Raw genomic sequence first — 24,427 nt, 5'->3', positions numbered from 1 at the left:
TCTTTGCATTTGATACTCATCAAAATATGATTTTCAAAAAAATTAAAAATACGGCTCTTCTACAAATATAAAGTTAGCAAGTGTCAAAGATTGATTTAGATTATTACTGAGGGAATTAGAGAGACAATAAAGCTGATTGAAAAGTGTACTAGACAGGTAGAAATATTATAATTGAGAAAAAGAATGCAGAATAAAATTGTTAAACTGAATTTTAAAACCTATGTTTTATTTCTATCATATATAAACCATTTACATACCTATATGCAAATTCATTTTCAGTGCTAATGTACAAAAATAATTTGAATGCTATCAGTTTTTCTGTAAGTTAATATTTACTTTTTTACAGTTGTAAGCTACCCTAATTAATGGAAATGGTAAGTAAAACCAAATCAACATACCCTTAAGGAATCAATCTTTTTCCTTTTCCCCCTTTGGAATTTTTCTTTTACTATGCTGATACAATTAGTTATACTTTCTATTCAAAAGAAAAATGCAGAGTAATTTCTCTTAAGTTGTGATTCTAGTAAGGGAGTGAAATTATGATATAAATATGTTGGTACATATTTTTTATAAAATTAAAAACCAGTACCCATGTTATTTTTTTTAATTTTGAAAGTGTGTTCAGGAGTCAAAAGAGTTAATGAAACTAAATACTTATACATTTAAATATAAAATTCATGAAAAATTACAAATCATAAATTTAAATGCAAAAGAGTATATAGCAATTATAGTGTAATAACGTTGGTGACAGATGGTTGTACACTTGTGGTGGGCATAGCATAAAGTATAAACTTCTGTAATCACTAATTTGCACACTTGAAAATAATGTAGCATTGTGTGTCAATTATTCTCCAGTTATAAATAAATAAAAAATGTTTTAAAATAAAAATAAATGCATAAAAGTGTGTCAAAAATTTTCTCACTCTATTATAAATGGACAGATAAAATGTGAAAAGAATAAAAATATTGTCAATGATTCATAAAATGCTAAAAGAATAATCAATCATTAGAAATAATATTATTCTCTTCTTAATTACAATTAAAGAAAGAAATGCTCTTGAACACTGGTGTAGTTGGATGACAAAATTGTTTTAGTGTAAATTTTTACAGAAATTGAAAAAATGTTTTGACTTTTACAGTAATATGAACCATAACTTCAAATTGAGGATTGTGGTGGTTTAATAGGATGCTTTTTAAGTGAAGGCATCATTGTTTAATGCAAAATTTTAAAGGAATATCATGATTCTCTGGGAATATCTCAACATATAAATGATACCAATTCCCTTCCCTACTCCACAACATTGGCTGCTTTTACGATTTTCTCTTTAATACTACTTTTCAGCAATTTGATTATGGCTTGCCTCAGTGTGGTTTGAGTTTCTTGGATGAGATTCTTGGATCTGTGGGTTTATATTTTCATCAAATTTGGAAATTTCTTTTTTTTTAAGATTTTATTTATTTATTCATGAGAGACACAGAGAGAGAGGCAGAGACACAGGGAGAAGGAGAAGCAGGCTCCATGCAGGGAGCCCTATGTGGGACTCAATCCTGGGACTCCAGGATCACACCCTGGTTTAGGCAGGTGCTAAACCTCTGAGCCACCCAGGGATCCTCCCCAAACTTGGAAATTTCTTAGTCATTTTTTTTCAACATTATTTTCTTTCCTTCTACCCCTCCTTTCTTTCTGGACTGCAACTATGTGAACGTTAAACTTTTGATATTCTTCCTCAGGTCACTGGGGTTCTGTTCTCCCCATCACCACCATACTCACCAGCCCACTCTCACTCCACTCCAACACCTTTCCCCATCCTGGCCTCCCTCTATGCTTCATTTTGGATATTTCAATTGCTCTGGCTTCAAGTTCACAGCTTTTTTTTATGTAGTATCTAATCTGTTGTTAATATCATTCAATGAACTTTTCAATTACGATATTATATTTTCATCTCTAGAAGTTCGATTTGGTTCTTTTTAAATTTTCCATTTCTTTCTGCATTGTGTTTTGGGTTTTTTTTTTTTTTTGAATCTTTGAACATATTTATAATAGCTGTTTTAAAGTCTTTGCTAATTCCATTATGCCTGTCATTTTGGGGGCTCTCTTGATTATGGGGCATATTTACCTGCTTGTTCACATGACCAGAAACATTTTTATTAGGTGCTGGCCATTGTGATTTTATGACACGGAGTGCTGGATTTTGTGGTACTCCTTTAAAGAGTATTGGATATACTCTGGTAGGGGGAGCTACTTGCAGATCAGCTTGATTCCTTCAAAGCTTGCCTTTCAGTTTTTCATAGAAGCCTATAGTAGCCTATAAAACCACGACTACACCTGAACCTTCTGGTTTCTCTAATGAAATGCCATGTGTTTGATAACATTTCTCCACTCAGACTGATGTAAACCCAAATTATTTCCAGGTTTACTTAAGTTCTATGGTTGGTTTGGTTTACAGCTCCCTAGTAATATCTCCCAGCAGTTGTTTTCTGACTTGCCATATTGAATTTCACCTCACCCACCAAAGACCTTTATGCAGATTTCTGGAGCTCATTCTTTGCATAGCTCCCTCTTCTCTGGTAATCCTTCCAGCAAATTCTAGCTTCCTCAGCCTTCCTCATCTGAAAGCTCTGTCTTCCAAACTCACTGTAACTGCCAGCTTCTGTTTGGGTTTATCCTCCTTGTACTGCAGCATAGAAACTGCTGGAGCAATCATAGGGTTCATCTTGGTTAGTTCCCTTCTCTCAGAAAGCACAGTTATCCAATGTATAAAAACAGTTGTTTCATCCATTTTGTCCAGTTTTCTAGTTGTTTGTAGTAAGAGGGTAACCTCTGTGAGCAGTTGTGCTTTGGTAAAAGGATGCATAAATTTAAAAAAATTCAGAATATTGACACTACATCAACAAAAATAAGTGTTTTCCCACTTAAATATAGCATGGTATATTGGAATAGTAGAATGCCAACAAATGGCAGCAGCCGCTGTGTCTGGAGGAAATAGACCAACTTCCATTGTTGACTAGACCCGATTTCAGCTTTGTTAGTATTTTACATTCAGTGAGATTTTCTTATTCCCATTCGATGTCTGGTTTAGGGGACTCCTTACAGCCTTCTGCTAAGGGTTACAGCAACTCCATCTTGAGCATGTGGAAATGTCTGCAGATGGAGATGAAAGCGCTGCATAGGGTGCTATCCTAGGTCTTTTCAGTCTAAATATTCCTGATTGACCTACTTTATGACGCCCATGGCAATCTGGCTAGAACACTCTTTGAGGCTGTTTCCAATTAGAATTCCAGGCCCCAAACAAATGAAAGTTGCTTTTGCCCACAGAACTGAGCTATTGGAGAGTTTTCTGCCAGCTAGTTTATTATCTACCCCACCTTCCTCTTCACCTGGGGAGAAGGCAGGGCAGGGGACTCTGGAAACTCATCTATGATTCACTTACAAGCTTTACTCATCCTGAGGATCCTTTCCACATGCTTTGGACTGAATTGTGTCCCCCTAAATTTATATGTTGAAGTCCTAACCCACAGACTGGCAGCATTTGGAGTAAGGAAATAATTAAGATTAAAGGAGGCCCTAAGAGCAGAGCCCTGATCCAATATGATTAGTGTCTTTGTAAGAGGAGACACCAAATGCATGCTCTTTCTCTCTCTGCCAGTTGGTCACAGTTAAAGGTGACAGTCTACAAGCCAGGAAGAGGATCTTCACAAGGAACTCAATAGCCTGGCACCTTGATCTTGGACTTTCCAGTCTCAGAACTGTGAGAAATAAATTCCTATTGTTTAGCCACCCAGTCTGTGATATTTTGTTCCAGCAGCCCCCAAAAAGTCCAAGATACCACACCTAAGGGAGTTTTTTGTTTGTTTGTTTGTTTGTTTCCTTTCTTTGGGATAGAAAACTGCCTTCCTGAGACGTCCTTATTTTTCATATTTAAAGGTTTTTTAGTAGAAACTCTATTCCCAGCCTTCCAGAATTTATTTGACATTTAACAAAAAGATTATAGAGTTAAAAACAAAAAACGTACAAAAAACAAAACTTTCTCCGTCTCAATCTCTTGCCTGCCTCTTGAGATTGAAAACCAAATTCAAGACTGTCTTTACTGAAACTGATTTTAGGAATCTAATTCTGGAAGCCAAAAGCCAAACGCTGAGTACTGATTGTTTTTCCTTTTCACTGACAACAATCTTAATCCTCTCGGAGGTAATGAATAGCACCAGTTGAATAGGGGTAAGACTAAACAACAATAACAAATACAAGGAAGTGCCAGAAAGAAAAGAATAGTAATGTATTTCAAAATATTATTTCATTGCACAAATACAAGGTTTCTTACCCATGCATAAAAAAATAATTGAGAAGTAGGTAACTACAATGGTTAATAGAAAAAGCAGTACTCTCTTCTAAGCTACTTCTCTTACCTCTCTCGATCCCTTGGTATTGCTAGAACTCCTAAGACAAAGTTCTCTGTCAGGGTTTCTTCTATAGTTTTGATGGGTAGTACATGCATGGGCCCCACTCTGGTCTCAGGACTGCTGTCTATCTGACATGTCGTCCATGTCGTCCCTTGGGGTGTGACATAGGGTTTGCTGAGGTCTCCCTGTCTCCTCTTGGCCCTGGGTTCTGCTGTGCTCCTTCAGATGAGCCTACTAATGGTGATAGAAAGCGTACTTCCCTAGCAAGATCATTATTGTATGTAATTTCCATGTAGAGTAGACTTTTTATTTTTCAGTTCCTATTTGTATTACAGGTATTACATATTTCCTTTTTTTAATTTATTTATTTATTTATTTATTTATTTATTTATTTATTTATTTTTATTTCTTGATACTCTCTTTAATTTCTTGAGAGATTTAGATCTAACTCTTCATTGGCGAGTTAGAGGACAACCCACAGGGGATCCTGTGAGGTTATCTGGAAATATCCCCTTTTACTACAAAATGAGCCAGTTTCTTATGATTCAATTCAAGCATCTTCCTACTCCTCTCCCCGAGTTCTGTACGTATCTGCTATATTCACTGAGAGGTTTTAAGATTGCTTCTATCCTCTTTTTGGAGATGATTCTTGATTTCTTTTTTCCTAGACTATTTACTATGTCCCCTAGGGAACATCAGAATTTTCTGCAAATATACTTACTGATAGTTTGTCCTGACATGTTAGAATTTTGGGTGAATACACAAATTAGGTCTCTCTGGAATCCAATCCAAGCAGGTTAAAATGATGGGATTTTTGGCTCATATCACTGGAAGCTGACATTTAAGTTAGCTTCAGGGTTGGTTTGTCAGCTGCTCAATCATATATTCAAGATTCAGTTTCCTTTTATCTTCCCTCTGTCTCATCCAGGTTCATCTTCTTCCTAAGCCTGGTTCTACTTCTTTGTCATAAGATGGTTATGTCAGCTTCCATGGGAATGTGCTTCTCCAGGCACATCTATGAAGATAAAGGGGATCATTTTCAAGAGTGTTCTCAGAAGGGGGAGGATGCTTTTCTTCTAGAAACCATCAGAAAGGCTGTCCTTTGATTTGGTCAGCCTAGACCCAATCATTCTGGAACAAATAACCGTGACGCGGGAGAGGGACTGTATTCGTTATTTTGGGCTTTAGTCCCTCATCCTACTGCTAGTGTGAGATGTCCAGGGGAGGCAAAGATATCTGAATGAAAGTTTGGATAGTGACTAAGGAAATGGGACAGCAATGTTGGAAAACTAACCACAATGCCCAGTATACCTAACCCCTCAGAAGAGAATAAATGTCTTGAAAGGGAAGAAAAACATGCCAACTATTCACTTATGCTAGACCTTGTGCCAGGCAATCCATGTATTTTTGCTATGGCCAGGGAGTGTCTTCCTAGCCTATTATCTCCTTTCTTTAAGAATTTCCCTACTTTGGGGAGAGGCTCTGATAGCCTGTTTGTTGGACAAAGGTGACTGGATCAGGGATAGAGACCTGGTCCAGACTAGGCCAATGTTCTTTCTTCTCTAGGAATTTTGAAGTGGTTTTTAGACGAGGTAGTCTCTGCTGGTCTATAGGAACAGACTGGAAGCTCTGGGTGAGCTGTGTTCTGTGAGTGCACAGAGAAACAAAGACGGTGTAGAGAGATAATGAGCAGGGAGAAGCAGAAGTAAGATTTGACTCTAAAGAGAAAGAAGAACTTGCTTGGCTCCTGCTGACTTTCACATGCATGGTTCGGTTACTGCTTAGGGCTACTATCTATATAGCAGGCTGTTAACCTGGACCTCAAAGACAAAGAATAATGTAGTGGAGCCCAAGGATTGATTCTCTCTCCCCACCTAATGCCCCAGATACCAACGTAAGCACTGGACAGCCCCCCCAACCCCCCGCATAATATATTAAGGGATAACGAGATGCTGCCCCTGCCAGCTTGATTGTGCATTGCCACTGATATAATAGAAAAAAGTTGGAGATCAGAGAGATGTCTTTGTGTGGACTTTGTGTAGTACTATTCTCTGCTCCTTCCTCATGAGAATAGGATGCCAAACCAATGAGTGAAGATCTGAGGAGATTTTATATCTGTATCCCAGAGACTGAGGGAGATAGTGGTGTTTGACCTACGACTGAGAAGTCTAAAGTCAAGGGGTGTACAGCAAATCCACTGAGGTAGTATGCACTTCCACTCAATGTGGCTTGTGGGGACAAAATGAACCCCCTTCCTAAAGTGAACTGACCCGGGTCATCTTAAAAGAGAATCCCTTCCAAAAGGATAGCCTCAGTGAGCTATGACAGACAAAGAGATGGGGAGTTGCTGAATGCTCAGAACAGAGTTACCCAGAAGAGGGCCAAGGGCAAAGGAATTTCCTTGGTCATCCTGAGTGAGAATCTCCAAGAACAAAACTGCCTATCGGAGGCAAGTCGGAGGCAAGGTCAGCAATGTTTCTTCAGTGCAGAGGGCACTGAGGTCGAGGTCAGATCGCATCACACCAGCCATGTGACCTGCTGCCTTTCCTCTAGTCCCTCTCCTCCCGGGCTGATGTTGGAAAGGCCAGAACAGTGGCCTGCACAGTGAGAGACGAGGCAGAGGAGGAACTGCTGGAAAAGTCAACCTCCCTGCCTCCCCTCCTTGCTCTGAGGAGTGAAAAAAAGCCTAATGCTTAGGGGAGTCATTATTTTTTTTTTAAGATTTTATTTATTTATTATTCATGAAAGACAGAGAGAGAGAGAGAGAGGCAGAGACACAGGCAGAGGGAGAAGCAGGATCCATGAGGGGAGCCTGACGCTGGACTCGATCCCGGGTCCCCAGGATCAGGCCCTGGGCTGAAGGCACCCCTAAACCGCTGAGCCACCCGGGCTACCCAGAGGAGTCATTATTAGACTAGACTGGAACTTTCAATGCCAGAACATTAGCTAAGAGGGAGGATAAAAGCTATGGACATACTAAAGTTTTATTTTTAACAGTGAGAAATAATACATTTATTTTCTTTTTATATTTTATCACTAACTGAGGAGTCACATCATCACTTTAATGACTCTGCCAAGTAGATATTATTATCCCAGTAGGAATTCTCTTCACTCTGTAATTGAGGAAACAGATTCGAAGAGCCTCATGGAAGGGGAGTTACTCATGAAATGGGCTGTAAAGGATGAACAGGTTTTCAGGAAGCAAAGAGGAGAGAAAGGGAATTCTAGGAGAGGAAAACATGGAGAAGTGGGGGCTGGGGAGTGAGAGTGTAATCGAGAACTGTGGCAGTCTAACTTGGGTGCAAGAGGAGGTCTACACAGGCTGAGGGCCCAGTAAGTCCACAAACATGTTAGAGCAGTAAGTAGAAGTTCTTAAACAGCACTTTTCCCCTCATCTCTCCTCTATAGCTGCCTCTTATTCATTCTCTAAAGAAAAATGAAGATATTTTCCCCATTTGAGCACGTGAGAATGTGCAATTTGGAAAGCAGGGATTATAGGCTAGAATCCCACAAGGTAGGGGGGAAACTGCAAGAGATTTTGGGATAAGTCGACCTAGTTTTGCATCCAGTACTGTTGTAAAAATGTAATATTTCTGAAATAAATATATTTATAAATAAACTCAGTTTCCTTGTCTGTAGAGCAGGGAAATCTCGATAGGTCTACTGGGAGGGATACACACGTTGAAAATGAGGCCGATACATAAAATAACTGTGTGATCTTAAGTAAATCACAAATGTCTTCAGTCAAGGTCCCTGAGCCCATTTCATTGTATTGTCAACGACACTTCATGTCAATGTTTGAAATACCTAACAGTCAAGATGGCTTTTTTTTCCAGACAAAACAAGGTAATGTTTTCTTATAAATGCTCAATAAATGTCAAGCCTAACTTTTTATGTGTACAAAATTAAACCTTTTGTTTTAGTTATCTAAGAAAGGTCCTTTTGGTGAGGGTAAAAAGGACATTTAAACTGAAAGTTATGTGTATGGGGCCTGAAAACTTTTAATGGCTCTATTTAAAATGAACAGAAAGGTACTTAAGGAAGGTAGCAGTTGTAGGCTTTCTTTTCTTAGGAAATCAATACTCATAAAACTCAAGGTTGGAATTGAGAATTAAAAACCACAGTGAGTTTATTTTAAAACATGTAGTCTGTCATCTTTATTTTCCCTTTGGATAACATAGTGTTTATACCCTGAGGTCTATTTATGTTGCTGCAACTCTTTCGCTGACTTTGAAGTGAACTTCATATGGTGCTAGAATCACAACCTTAGGGCTTCGAGGTCACCAAGCCCAACCCCCTCATTTGAAAAGAGTAAATAGAGGTCAGGGAGGAAAGTGAACTGTGGGACACCTTCTATTTCCTTCGAGTTCGAACGTAGAGCCTCCCGTTGTCCCGAACCATTAGACCCAACTCCGAGATCAGAGCATGAGTTGTCCTTTCCTTTCTCATTCTCTACCAGGGGGCTTGATCTTCCACTAAACCAAAGCCATGCCTGGCACATGGCAGGCACTCTATCTAGAGTTCTTTTTTTTTTTTCTAAAGGAATTGTGTTCAACTCTGTACAGAGTATTTTGTCCTCACCAGAATCTAATTAGAAACTGTCCTCCATTCTTGGTGTGGCTTAGGAGCATCACCAAGCACCGATCAAAGAAAACAAATCCCTGCCGCTCTTCGCCCAAATACATTCTCAAATGGAGTTGCCTGTATGAGAAACATTTCCATCGCCAATCTACACCTATAGTTTAAACAGTCTACTCTTGGGATTTCTCATCTGTAGATTCATTTAAAACCACCATTCCCTCAGTCGGGGGCACCTTACTGCATCCAGCACCTTTCATCCATCTGGCAAGCACACAGATCTGTTATCCAAGTTCATGATCATGGCAGAGGACTACCGAGTCCTTTGGGGTGTCCCTTCAGGGTCCCAGAAAACAAATTTCACTTATGCTTATATTTTAAATCTGGCTGAACCAAACAAAGTTTTAGTATTTACTAAAAAATCTGTTTATTTATTTTTGGGTGATTCAGATGCAGAGACTGATTTTATTTGTATAGTTATTGAGGTTATGTGGGTTGGAGAATGAGTCATAGAAAAATGCAAGAGTAAAACACTGAGTAGAACAAACCAACTTAGAGTGCTTGTAATTTTGGAGGTTTTTGTCTGAGGAGGAGATTAGCTAAACGTGATACAGTAAGAGGCTGCTTGTATGTACCGTGTAGGAGAGGCCAGCTGTTCCCCTCTTTCCTGGGGAGAGTACAACAGTAATTAGACTTAAAGGGAAGCAACAGCCATTTTGATTAGAATCAGGTAATTTTCTGGAGTTCCTACAATGAGAGAAAGGTAACTCCATAGAGTCCCTTTCACCCTTTTTCAAATTCCTCCAACGCCAGCTCTGCTGTTCACTCCACCTGATTCACAAATCATCTAGAGACTTGGGTCCCAAGCTGAGCCTAGGTGCTCAGAGGCTCCTCACAAGGAACTCACAGGAGCCCTGAGGGAGTTTAAATCGTTGCCGGGTGGGGGGGGGGGGGCAGGGGGCACAGTGCCATCTGTCAGGACATCGCACCAACTATTATTATTAAGGTGTTCTAATGTAACTGCTTAATAAGTGGAACTGTTAGGTATTCCTTTTAAAAATTTTTAATTCCCCATAAAGTTCAGGGTCCACTTCTGGATTCTCTATTCTGTTCCACTGATCTATGTGTCTGTTTTTGTGCCAGTACCACACTGTCTTGATGACCACAGCTTTGTAGTACAACCTGAAATCTGGCATTGTGATGCCCCCAGATATGGTTTTCTTTTTTAAAATTCCCCTGGCTATTCGGGGTCTTTTCTGATTCCACACAAATCTTAAAATAATTTGTTCTAACTCTCTGAAGAAAGTCCATGGTATTTTGATAGGGATTGCATTAAACGTGTATATTGCCCTGGGTAACACTGACATTTTCACAATATTAATTCTGCCAATCCATGAGCATGGAATATTTTTCCATCTCTTTGTGTCTTCCTCAATTTCTTTCAGAAGTGTTCTATAGTTTTGAGGGTATAGATCCTTTACATCTTTGGTTAGGTTTATTCCTAGGTATCTTATGCTTTTGGGTGCAATTGTAAATGGGATTGACTCCTTAATTTCTCTTTCTTCAGTCTCATTGTTAGTGTATAGAAATGCCACTGACTTCTGGGCATTGATTCGATAAAGGAGGAAAGACTATCCATTGGAAGAAAGACGGTCTCTTCAATAAATGGTGCTGGGAAAATTGGACATTCACATGCAGAAGAATGAAACTAGACCACCCTCTTTCACCATACACAAAGATAAACTCAAAATGGATGAAAGATCTAAATGTGAGACAAGATTCCATCAAAATCCTAGAGAAGAACACAGGCAACACCCTTTTTGAACTCAGCCATAGTAACTTCTTGCAAGATACATCCACGAAGGCAAAAGAAACAAAAGCAAAAATGAACTATTGGGACTTCATCAAGATAAGAAGCTTTTGCACAGCAAAGGATACAGTCAACAAAACTCAAAGACAACCTACAGAATGGGAGAAGATATTTGCAAATGACATATCAGATAAAGGGCTAGTTTCCAAGATCTATAAAGAACTTATTAAACTCAACACCAAAGAAACAAACAATCCAATCATGAAATGGGCAAAAGACATGAACAGAAATCTCACAGAGGAAGACATAGACATGGCCAACATGCATATGAGAAAATGCTCTGCATCACTTGCCATCAGGGAAATACAAATGAAAACTACAATGAGATCCCACCTCACACCAGTGAGAATGGGGAAAATTAACAAGGCAGGAAACAACAAATGTTGGAGAGGATGTGGAGAAAAGGGAACCCTCCTGCACTGTTGGTGGGAATGTGAACTGGTGCAGCCACTCTGGATACTGTGTGGAGGTTCCTCAAAAAGTTAAAAATAGACCTGCCCTACGACCCAGCAATTGCACTGTTGGGGATTTACCCCAAAGATACAGATGCAATGAAACGCCGGGACACCTGCACCCCGATGTTTATAGCAGCAATGGCCACGATAGCCAAACTGTGAAAGGAGCCTCGGTGTCCAACGAAAGATGAATGGATAAAGAAGACGTGGTTTATGTATACAATGGAATATTACTCAGCTATTAGAAATGACAAATACCCACCATTTGCTTCAACGTGGATGGAACTGGAGGGTATTATGCTGAGTGAAGTAAGCCAGTCGGAGAAGGACAAACATTATATGTTCTCATTCATTTGGGGAATATAAATAATAGTGAAAGGGAATATAAGGGAAGGGGGAAGAAATGTGTGGGAAATATCAGAAAGGGAGACAGAACGTAAAGACTGCTAACTCTGGGAAACGAACTAGGGGTGGTAGAAGGGGAGGAGGGCGGGGGGTGGGAGTGAATGGGTGACGGGCACTGGGGGTTATTCTGTATGTTAGTAAATTGAACACCAATAAAAAAAATAAATAAATAAATAAAAAATTTTAATTCCAATATAGTTAATAACATATAGTGTTTGTCATTTATTTCAGGTTCACAATATAATGATTCAACTGTTCTCTACATTACTCAGGGTTTGTCAAGATACGCTCTTAATCTCCAACACCTATTTCACTTCTCCTCCAACCCACCTCCCCTCTGGTAACCATCAATTCTCTATAGTTAAGAGTCTATTTTTTGGCTTGTCTCTTTATTTTTTCTTTGTTTCTTAAACACATATGAATAGAACACATAGTATCTATCTTTCTCTGACTTATTTTGGGTAGCATTATACTCTCTAGATCCATCCATGTTGTTGCAAATGCCAAGATTTTATTCTTTTTTGTGGCCGAAAAATATTCTATTCTATCACATCTTCTTTATCCATTCATCTATTGATGGACACTTGGGTTACTTCCATAATTTGGGTATAAAACATGCTGCAATAAACAAAGAGATGCATATCTCCTTTTGAATTAGTGTTTTCATATTCTTTGGCTAAGTATCTAGTAGTGTAATTATTGGATCATATGGTAGTTCTATTTTTAATTTTTTGAGGACCCTCCATACTGTTTTCCATAGTGGCTGCACCAATTTGCATTCCCAATTGTGTACGAGGGTTCCTTTTTCTCCACATCCTTGTCAGCACTTGTGTCTTGTGTTTTTGATTTTAGCCATTCTGACAGGTGTGAGGTGATATCTCACTGTGGCTTTGATTTGCATTTCCCTGATGATGAGTAATGTTGAGTATCTTTCCATGTGTCTGTTGGTCATTTATACGTCTTCTTTGGAGAAATGTCTGTTCATGTTTTCTGCCTATTTCTGAATTGGATTATTTTTGTTTTTTTGGTGTTGAGTGGTATACTATTAGGAATTTCTTTTGTCTTAGAAGCAGGTGAAAAATTTACTGATACTTCAGGGAACCATGAACCAAAAAGTTTGGGAACCTCTAAAAAAGGGTTAAGAAACATCTGAAAGATCAGAATTGACAAAGGAGTTAGAAAAAAAAAAATCCTAAACATTCCATCTTTCTATTTGTTGCCTATTGCCTATAGACTTTCTCATTCTTTTCTCAGCTATGTAACCAAAGGCAGACATCCATGGTCAGGAGGCAGGCTCCAACTCCTCTGCCTGTTACCAGTTTATTGCTACTTTACTGGTTAAGAATACTTCCTATGCATATCTTTTTTTTAAAAAAGAGTTTATTTATTTATTCATGAGAGACACAGAGAGAGGGTGAGGCAGAGACACAGGCAGAGGGAGAAGCAGGCTTCCTGCAAGGAGCCTGATATGGAACTTGATCCTGGATCCCAGTGTCATGCCATGAGGCAGATGCTCAACCGATGAACCACCCAGGTGTCCCTCTATGCGTATCTGTATCTATTTCTATAGGTATATGATATCTATCTGTGAATATGTATATAGAGGAAGTTTTTTAGAAGTTTTTTCTTAGAGATGTTTCCTTAAAAATTACTTCTAAAAAGTTAAAGACACAGGTTTCATTTTACAGAATGTGCTGGCATGGAAACTCTGGCATTCTCATATTCTAGTAGAGGCCATCATGGAGAGAGGTGTTGATATGGAATCAATCTCATTCTAGGTGACCTTGGTCAACTTTACAAGCTCTTTGATGACTTATTATCCATTTATAAAACAAATAAAATAATGCAGATGCTGTTGAGGTTTTGTGTTTATAAAATATTCTAAGATGCTCAGATGAAAGGTGTGACTCACAGGAAATGCCAAGTATGAAATAAACCATCCCACAGATTCACAGCTGATCCCTTTCAGTGTGATGGAAACTTGATATTTAAAAACTCCTTTGATAAGAATCCTGTTCTCATCAGCTGTGCCTTTTCTCTGGAATTTGTTCCATTTTCCTTTCTCCTTTACTATACCTTCAAATTGGATGACATTTATAACCTGCAAGGGAGTCATTGAGCAATTACTTAAGGGAGCCCTGCACAAATACAGTTTCTTTTCCACCAGGTAAAGGTCACGTGTGTATGCTTGAATGTGTTTATCCCTTCCCTTACAGTATTTGTCCATCAAGGAAATAGATGTTAGGAAAATGTCTCCTTGTTTCATCTCACCACTACCAACAGTTCTATTTTGGTCTGCAACACTCCCTTATTTTAGAATGTTTCCTAGGCAGTGTATAGTAATTCAAAGAGATCAAAGTGAATCTCTCTACTTAATTCACACAAGCCTTTAGAATAACGTACTTTCATACAACATGCCCGTGCGCAGATGACATTCATCCACTAAGCCATTGTTTGAGGGAACTTTGAATTGGAGTGAGGATCTTATGTATTATCTTTTTCATAAACAACACTTTTCCTGATAAAGGAAATGAAATGATCCTCAATCATTTTAGCACACAAAGATAAACACTACTGAATTGTTGGTTTGCGTTAGTCTAGCCTTTTGTCTATGCACATTTTTACGTTCTATACATTCTTTTTGTTTTATTCACCTCATTTTGTGTCACAGTTTCTTTTAGTAATTTTGATTACCATTTATTCCAATTAAGGCAATCATGCAATATTTAACACCTTTCTTTTTTGCACAAGCTGTTAAATAGGTCAATTTAAAATTACTTTAGATACAAGTACATTGAAATTGGGAAATATAAATTATTTTTGAAATTTCCACCTGAAATGTTATATAATTTAATATTTACTGACTCACTGTGTAATTAATTCTAAAGCCATATCACCAGCTGTCCATATTGTTAAACCTTAAAATGGATTTTGGGCAATAAATATTTGACCAGCTGTTTTAATTGGAATAAGTAGTATTAATGTGCTTTCCCACTGGATAACTGTACTAACTCTTACTAAGCAAGCTCTTGAAATCTCACTCAATTCATGAAGCCATCTGGGTTTCATGTGGGCCTAGTAGCAATTTCTCTATTCTCAACCACTTAAAAATAGGAGAAGTCCCTCTGGCTTATTAAATCATAACATCCATTCATTCCATTGGCTACATACAGAATTAATAAACATTAATCAGTTATGGGTTAGTCCTACTCATGAAATTGGATCATCTTCTGCTCAAAATTGTTTCTGTTTTGAGTGTTTTTTCTTCCCTTCCTGTGGCCAGGTGATCAAAATCTGGCCTGAGGAACATGTCTCTCATGCCCTACTCAGGTCCCCTTTCCAGGCAAGGTTTGTGCTTTGGACCTTTCCTGAATATGGTCCCTTGCCCCATAATCACAGCCTCTGGTGGGTCTCCTGGTGGCTGAGGGATTTGTCAGATGACTGCATTGCTAATCTTACTGCATTTTGCTAAAATACAAATCATTGGCAGAAGTTTCATAAACGTGCCTCCCAGATTGTGTCTCCATTCAATTAATGGAAGCCTTTCAAGATCTTGATCCCGTAAAGGAACTGTCTGGGATATGAGATCTAGGCAATAAGAAAACTAGTGGTAAGTATTTTGAAGGGTAGTAGGAGAAAGAAAGCTATGATCCTAGATTTCCAATATGGCCACTTGGGGTCTGATTCTCACTCGGTCTGATTCTCAGAGGATGACTTTAACAAAAAATTCGTGATCATGAGATTTGTTAAGGCAGTACTTCCAGGAAAAGCCAGTAGAGGCCTAGGGGAAATTAGATAGGGAAGGAAAGAAGCTAAGGAAGGGAGCAGTTTTAGGTCAAGTCCTAGTCTTGGCATGATCCTACAGGGAGCTATGCAGAGGACATTACATTTCAGAGCTTGTCTTATTTTGAGTCCAAGGAACAGGGCTTTCACTATTTCTCACCAGCTATTGGCCATAGCTGCTCCGTGGGAGAAACAAGCTCCCTGCACCTCCAGCTTTATGCAGGTATGCCCAAAGGGGCCCCAGTAACCAAGGGCAGTTCTGAAGATTACAACTGTGAGCTGTCAAAAGTGCAACATACAGAAGCTGAGGGACTCACAAGGAAGCTCAAGACTTATAATGAAGACCCAAAATGATATGGGTGGAGTATCTTCTATATCTGCTATAATGACACAAACTTGAGAGGGAGCGTAGTGGGTGAACAATGTCTATGCAACCAGGTCTTGGGCAGTTGAAGCCTTCTTCCTAGAGGCAATTTCAACTTTAGATCAAGATATAGAGTAATAAAAACACCTCAGAAGTCTTCCTTGTACCTTTTCCCAATCAATAGATACGTTGAAAAGGTAACCAGTGCACTGATTATAGTTAGTCCTGCTTGCTTTTTTTACCCTTTTATAAATGAATCTTACAGTATATACTCTTCCGTGCCTGGCTTTTTTTATTCAACTTATTGTGAGATTCATCTATGTCGTAGTATCTAGAGGTAGTTAGGTAGTTCATTCTTTTTCATTGCTTTGGAGTATTCCATTTGTATGGCTGTTTCATAATTTATTTTACTGTTGCTAGACATTTAGGTTGTTTCCATGTCATATACTTTGTATGTAAAATCCTACTCATAGAACATAGAGAATAAACTAAGAATAAGATAAAAGGAAATCACAGTGGCCAATGTGAACTTTCATAGTAGTTGTTTGTCAACACTTGTTGTAGGACTTAAAGTCCCCCAAGTGATAAACCAGACTAATTTGCCAACATCTGGAAAAAGGGGTGAGACCCCATGGACTCAGGCATGACCATTGCACCCAGCTACGTGGGCCTCCTGAGTAGCAGCTGCCTAGCAGCAGCTCAAAGATGGATCAATCACCCATGTGGATGTGTGTGGAGATGTTGCTCCAGCCAGACCGCTGGGGCTCTATCAGTCCAGAAGGCAACCTGACTGCAATCAAGGCCAATGCCTGTCACAGGACCATATCTGTGCCTTGCTGCTAGCATTTTGATGCCTCCTTCCCACATCCTCTTCCAAGGGCTTCATTAATTCCCATTTTTAACTTTCCTGTGTGACTAACTTGTGTGATAAGGTTGTGCAATAAACACAGTGTTTCATGAAATTAATAATGGTGTAGTTATTTGAAACATGTCTCAATTTCACGACTCTTACCTGGTATTGCATTTACCCTGCTTCATTCCAATTTGGGGCTATTATAAGTGATGCTGATATAAATTTCCTGGGAGTGTATTTTGAGGCCCAAATGTTTGCATTTCTGGGAGGTATGCAGATAAGTATCTGAGAGTAGAGTTGACTACATAGATTGTGCACATATTAAGCCTTAGTAGATACTGCCATTGTGCCATTTTAATTCCCACTAGCAGTGTGTAAGAAATTTCATTTGCTTGGCATCCTCAGCATGACTCAGTCATCTCAGTCTGTAACTTCTAACCATTCTGGGTGTGTGGATCGTTTTCTAAACTGTGATTGAATCGAAAATTCAACTTAAAATTCTCGTAGAAACTTCTTGAATATAGCAAACTCATTTTGAGAAATGCTGATATTGCTGAATAAGTTCTCTCCTCATGCATAAAATGGGTGCTAAATATTTATTCAACTGGCATTCTTTTTCATTCTTAAGTCATTTAGGTATGAATCAACAAGATCTCACTAATATTGTATATTATAGCAATCAAGGGTATGTCTGTTTACATTTGCTCTATATAGAAAAAAGTATAATGTTATCAACTATGGAACACATATCTTTTACAAAAAAAAAAAAAAAGAAAAGAAAAGAAATCTTATGTTGACTGGTCTTCACCCTAGAAATTTCTAGCTCCAATTTAAGACTGAAGCATCCTGGTAGAAGTATGTGCAAATATTCTGACATCTGTGAATGTAAAGAATCAGAAACAAGTCAGTTTAGCCTCAACTGGGGAAAAAAAAACACAGTTTCAGTGAAGAAGTATAAGACTATAAAAAAAAAATTAAGGGTGCCTGGGTGGCACAGTCGGTTAAGCTTTCTTCCAACTCTTGGTTTTGGCTTAGGTCATGAACTCAGTATTGTGAGATCAAGCCCCATGTCGGGCTCTGAGCACAGAGCAAAGTCTGCTTGAGATTTTCTCTCTCCCCCTCTACCTCTCCCCTCTGCCTCTCCTCCTGCTCGTACTCTCTCTCTCTCTCAAAATAATAAATGCACAAATTCAAAAAAATCTTTTAAAAAAGTTATGATTTTCTATAGACCAAAACTTGATAGTGAGGCAGGAGAGAGGTGGCTGTCTGACCTGAACTAGAATTTGAGGTGTTCGGGAGTGCACAATGCAATACATTCATGAAAGTTATGAACCAAAACCTGCTCTAGCTACCTTTCTGTGCCTGTTGGAATTATAGAAATTCTACCCAAATATGTAGAAGTTACAGAAAATCTTAACTAGATAATACATCCATAATACACCCTAAGGAAAAAAAGATAAACTCACCACGCGAGAAATTTTGAGCAATTCTTTGATGAGAAAGAGAAGATAGGATCATCTAGCTGGAGAAACCAGAAAAGAGAACTAAAATACAACAAAGGCTGTAGTTAGAGAAGGATCTACATTATTTTAGCATTTCCTAAAGACACTAGGGGAAATATCATGCTCAGATTTACCAAATCAGAGAAGGAGGGGGCCCCTGAGGCCAATTAACTAATGACTTTATTTGGACAGTCTGGGCCAGCTGGCTGTCCCCTCCCACCCCCCAAAAGCAGTTGGTAGCAGCAGTGTTTGCCTCAGGATAAAGCCTAGAGGACTGTTTCATATACAAAGTGAGTTCCTTCCTTAGGAGAGTCCCTTGTATGAAGGATGAGGTCAGAGATGAAGGAAAGTAGAACCTGAGCTAACTTGGAGCTTCCAAATCCACAGCAAAGGTGGGGAAGGAAGGAGAACCACTTCTTTCCTTTGTCCACAGGAAAAAATTGGGGATGGGACACTCTGAAATGGGAGTTCTGACATAGGATACTCCCAGGGCAGTGTGCCAGATGAGGTGTCACAACCAGAAGGGTTGAGGAGCCCTCACGCCCTAAATAGAAGGTACTTTTTATACCTTGCAAATTTTCCCAGCCTGACCCTCCTCCCAAACATCCCAGGTAGTCTTCTATATTCAGAATTTAATGTCACTTACTGCAAAAGAAGTTCTCATTTGATCTGATTAAATACATTCCAACAATCCTGTTATGATAAAGACACTCAACCACAAATATAAATAGCAACCCCAAACTACAAACAAATTGAAGAAACTTAACTATGCAAGTGAGTCATTCAAAATATTGAAAGGATCCAAAATGTTTGAGTAGCATGAATAAAAACACTACCCACATTTTGACACACCCTAATGCAGTTTTAGAATGCTAAACATAAAGATAAAATCCTAAAAGTTTCTCAAGAGAAAAAGTCAGATTGCTTATGAAAGAGTTCTCTTCTAATTAAAATCAGCAATACTGGAAATAAGTTGACAACAGAGAAATATCATCAAAATTCTGAAAAAGAAATCAGCCTGGAGTTCTTCACCCAGCCAAAGCCACTCATGTGGGAAGGCAAAATAAAGATTTGCATTTTTAGATATGCAAAGACTTAGAGAATTTACTACCTACGAATCATTTCTTAAAAAATTACTGAAGAACACAGTTCAGCAAAACAGAGAATGAATCCAAGATGAAGAAGTGGGATATAGGACCAATGTGGGCAAATAAACCAATAAAAAGAAATAGCCAAAATATACCGTAAAGAAAAAAAAAAAAAAAAAAAACACCCTGAAGTTAAAAGAAAAGATCCTTTCACTATCTCAGGTTGAGTGAAGACTGGGCAAAGGGACATGCTAAGCCTCTTGTTTATTTCGGGGTGGATGTTGACAATGAATGTTATTTATCTATTATATTAATTATTAGTATAATTAATTTTAATAGAGCAGAGAGCAATGTATAAACCAGCCTTGTGAAAGCCCAGAAGATTCTGGGAAGACATTTTAGAAGATGTGGCATTTGAACACAGTCCTACAAGAAGAGGTATTTGTCAAATAACAGAAGTGGGGTAGAGGGATGTTCTTTTTTTTTTTTTTTTTTTTTTTTTATTGGTGTTCAATTTACTAACATACAGAATAACACCCAGTGCCCGTCACCCATTCACTCCCACCCCCCGCCCTCCTCCCCTTCTACCACCCCTAGTTCGTTTCCCAGAGGGATGTTCTTTTCTTTTCTTTTTTTAGAACTGGGGAGTCAGAAGGGGAAGGGACAGATGGAGAGGGAGAGGGATAATCTTAGGCAGGCTACACTCAGCGTGGAGCCTGACAAGGAGCTTGATCTCACAACCCTGAGATTATGACTTGAGCCAAAATTGAGAGTCAAATTAATTGACTGAGCCACCCAGGAGCCTCTGCGGTAGAAGTAGGTTCTGAACAAAGTGTCCACATGTACAAAGGGTGTAGCATTATACAAGTGCTTGGGTTATTCAAGACAGAAAAAGAACCTCAAGCGGTGGCTATAGCATGTGTAGCCTGAGATGTGTCTGGAAAATAAGGTTTTTTAATCTTCTTGTCTTCTCTAAAGGGCCAGATGATGATGTAAGTTGACTTCCTTATTGTACTTTCTTAATTATCTACTCTTATCATCCATTTTGTTCCATGACTCATTATTTGCACTGGAAAATAAGGCTCAGCACATTACAACCTGCTAGAAATTTCATGTTCTATTTGAATTAAGAATGATCTCTTTGCTTCCAAAATCATTATGCATATATTACACAAACAGTATAATGAGTCATATGCTCTTAAAACTAAGTAGTTACAGAATCATAAAAAAGATTTATAATATTTTAAATTCTCAAAGAACAGAATTATGGGATAGCACTGATATCCCATAACAGGTTGCTATGAAATAAATGTGATCAATAAGCAATTCTGATTTACAGACCAACTGATTTCCAGTCACGACAGACCAACATGACCAAGAAACAATGGCAAACGCCCTCAGATGTTTAATATAGGTTTCGTGTTCTTAACTAAGAGGTTTGCTTTTATTGGAAGTGACTCATCCTAATCAGTAAATTATTTTATTTTTTTAATGTTCCATTAGTTAAGATTACTTGTGGATATGAATAAGCCTATGTTGCATGTGGAAACACAGGCAAACACTCATGTATGGCTATCAAGTTCCTTTTTAAAGTCCATGCAGAGCTAGCAGATGGCTAACATGCAACAATATGTAGCCAAAATGTGCAATCGTGTTAAAGAGAACTTATTTTTGTTGAAATGGAAGTTAGGATAAAGAGAGAACACAGTAAGTACTAAATGTGCAAATAACATTTAGGTAGAAGGAATGTAGATGAGCAGAAAAAAGTGAGACAGAAAAGAGTGTTTATCAAGTTTTATACTGATAATTTTAAAAAGGCAAAATGGTATAAAAGTATCAACTCAAGCTCACCATTTCTTGAGGTATAATTCAGAAGAAAAGGAATTTTTGCCGACGTAGATCTTTCTCTGAAACAAAGAGCACAGAAAACAATAGGCTTCCTTTCAGAGATGTTCTAACTGAATACATTTTTTTAAAAGTGAGAACATACTCAATGTGAACATAGTATTCATTTGAAGAATACCATGGCCTCACTGACATCTCATATTACATGAAACTTTGAAATTACATATATCTTTAATTTACATCTTGTTTCCTTTAACAAAGATTGAGAAGCCTGTCAATTCAATTACCATTAGCATCAGCTTTCTATTTCTGGAGACTGAAGTATTAACTTATGGCTTATGCAGACATTTGCCTCTGGTCTTATCTTCCCTGTATCCTGCCTTTTAAGCATCTCCTAAGTATTACCATTTTCCCCGAGGCAGGAAGATTTAGGGATAAGACTTACCTTAAGTCAATTATGCCACCTTGGAGTGTTTCTAACACAAGGCTTATACATACATGCATAGAGAGAGTTTTAGGTTTAAAATAATCATTAGGGAAAGAAAATTGGAACCAATATCTAGAGTTGATTTAAATTATGTATATGCTGTTTGTCACGCTTTCCCACAGCACAACCAAGAGGTGGTTGTGCGTATTAAGGTAACATAGAAGATTACACTCTGAGGCTGTTTCTTACTTGACATGTGTCTCAGTGTATATATACATTTAAAACTGGATTCCATAGAGTGTATTTGCAGGTACAAATGAGGTGAGAAGATGCTATTAAAATATTTTACAGAATCACCAAAAATTCAATGAAAAATTCTTACCTACTTTTTTATATCATCACAGAACTTAGATTCTATTTTTGTCATAAGTTGTAACTGGAAAAGACTGTGGTCATACCTCTCATCTTAACATTAGGTATCCACTCTGAGGTGGGATTTTTCTAGAATTAAGATAAACCTGAAGTAACTCAGTCACAACTTTACACACAGGATGGGCCTTTCCTGGAATTCCTCTGGGGAACTCAGTTTTTCTGGTTGTGTCCCAGGGTTGTAAGAAACTATCTGAGCCTGTCCAAGCATGAAGGGGTGAGAGGTGAGATAAACAAAAGCAACTGAGGATGAACTGAAGGTCAGTTTGGGGTTTAAGAAGCCCTTAAACTGAGAACCATAAATCAGAAGCCTCACTGGTCCCCAGAGGTTGGCAGCAGCAGCTGTCTGTGATCTACCTGACTGTCCACTAACTACACTTGAGTACCCTTTAAAGGATTATATACATTTTTGAAAAAGCATTTATTTATTTGAGAGAAAGAGAGAGAGAGAGAGACCAAGTGAGCATGGGGTAGGGGAGAGGCAGAGGGAGAGTGAGAATCTTAAGCAGACTCTGCACGAAGCCCGACGTGGGGCTCAATCTTGCAACTCTGAGGTCACAACCTGAGCAGAAACCAAGAATCAGACACTTACCTGCCTGTACCACTCAGGTACCTTGAAAGATTATATACATTTTATTTTATTTTTTTATTTTTTTTTGATTATATACATTTTATTTTTTTTTATTTTACCATTTCATTTATTGGTGTTCAATTTGCCAACATACAGAATAACACCCAGTGCTCATCCCGTCAAGTGCCCCCCTCAGTGCCCGTCACCCATTCACCCCCACCCCCTGCCCTCCTCCCCTTCCACCACACCTAGTTCATTTCCCAGAATTAGGAGTCTTTATGTTCTGTCTCCCTTTCTGATATTTCCCACACATTTCTTCTCCCTTCCCTTATATTCCCTTTCACTATTATTATTATTTATATTCCCCAAATGAATGAGAACATATAATGTTTGTCCTTCTCTGATTGACTTATTTCACTCAGCATAATACCCTCCAGTTCCATCCACGTTGAAGCAAATGGTGGCTATTTGTCGTTTCTAATGGCTGAGGAATATTCCATTGTATACATAAACCACATCTTCTTTATCCATTCATCCGTCGATGGACACCGAGGCTCCTTCCAGTTTGGCTATTGTGGCCATTGCTGCTAGAAACATCGGGGTGCAGGTGTCCCGGCGTTTCATTGCATCTGTATCTTTGGGGTAAATCCCCAACAGTGCAATTGCTGGGTCGTAGGGCAGGTCTATTTTTAACTTTTTGAGGAACCTCCACACAGTATCCAGAGTGGCTGCACCAGTTCACATTCCCACCAACGGTGTAAGAGGGTTCCCCTTTCTCCACATCCTCTCCAACATTTGTGGTTTCCTGCCTTGTTAATTTGCCCCATTCTCACTGGTGTGAGGTGGTATCTCATTGTGGTTTTGATTTGTATTTCCCTGATGGCCAGTGACACAGAGCATGTTCTCATGTGCATGTTGGCCATGTCTATGTCTTCCTCTGTGAGATTTCTGTTCATGTCTTTTGCTCATTTCATGATTGGATTGTTTGTTTCTTTGGTGTTGAGTTTAATAGTTTAATAGTTCTTTATAGATCTTGGAAACTAGCCCTTTATCTGATACGTCATTTGCAAATATCTTCTCCCATTCTGTAGGTTGTCTTTGAGTTTTGTTGACTGTATCCTTTGCTGTGCAAAAGCTTCTTATCTTGATGAAGTCCCAATAGTTCATTTTTGCTTTTGTTTCTTTTGCCTTCGTGGATGTGTCTTGCAAGAAGTTACTGTGGCTGAGTTCAAAAAGGGTGTGACCACTCTCTTTCACCATACACAAAGATGTATGAAACTCAAAATGGATGAAAGATCTAAATGTGAGACAAGATTATATACATTTTAAAGTAAAGTGCCTCATCATCTCAGGAGGGCAGTCTTTTCCTGTCTTCAATGATTCCAAAATGATCTCTCGATAAAGGTAGTACTCAAGGTACCTTCCCTGTAGCTGTAAAATGAATGAAAGGATTTAAGAGTCTACCAAAACTTTTATGACAATTGAGATTGTGCTTGGCATCAGTCACATGAAGTTATGAGACACTTATCTTAGGTGACTCACAAAATACTGCTTTGAAAAATTCTATGAATCTACAATCTTTGCAGTAATTGATGTTGACTATTCTCTAGCTGGCATGTGAGGGCATGTTTTAAGGAACTAAACTGAAGATAGTGCATTAGCTGGGGAGTTATTTGTTGCCTATTTTGTTTCCTTCAGAATGTTTGTCCCCTCAAGTTTTTCTTCTGAAAGACATTTTTAAAAGTAAGACTGGTTAAGACTTTGAAAAAACTGTTCCTTCAAACTTCTCTGACTGAAAGTATTATCTGAATATTTTTACACCTTGCCTGATCACAGTTTTGTGGTATGTAATACTATTT

General features: G+C 38.5%; 1 long non-coding RNA gene across 8 annotated transcripts in view; it reads right to left on the bottom strand.

The window, feature by feature from the left end:
- The window catches only part of LOC144304772 (uncharacterized), a 130,780-nt gene that overhangs the window by 45,086 nt on the left and 61,267 nt on the right, over window positions 1-24,427 (bottom strand). For all 8 annotated transcript variants that reach the window (XR_013371734.1, XR_013371732.1, XR_013371731.1 and 5 more), the window contains 2 exons: window positions 21,148-21,203; window positions 18,173-18,250 (listed from right to left, as the gene is read on the bottom strand). This is a non-coding gene — a long non-coding RNA (uncharacterized LOC144304772). The remainder of the gene's footprint in view (window positions 1-18,172; window positions 18,251-21,147; window positions 21,204-24,427) is intronic.

This window comes from Canis aureus, chromosome 34, assembly GCF_053574225.1.
Source record: "Canis aureus isolate CA01 chromosome 34, VMU_Caureus_v.1.0, whole genome shotgun sequence".
Lineage (NCBI taxonomy): Eukaryota > Metazoa > Chordata > Mammalia > Carnivora > Canidae > Canis > Canis aureus.
Note: the sequence above shows the minus strand (reverse complement) of the source record. Positions and strands in the feature narration are given on the sequence as shown.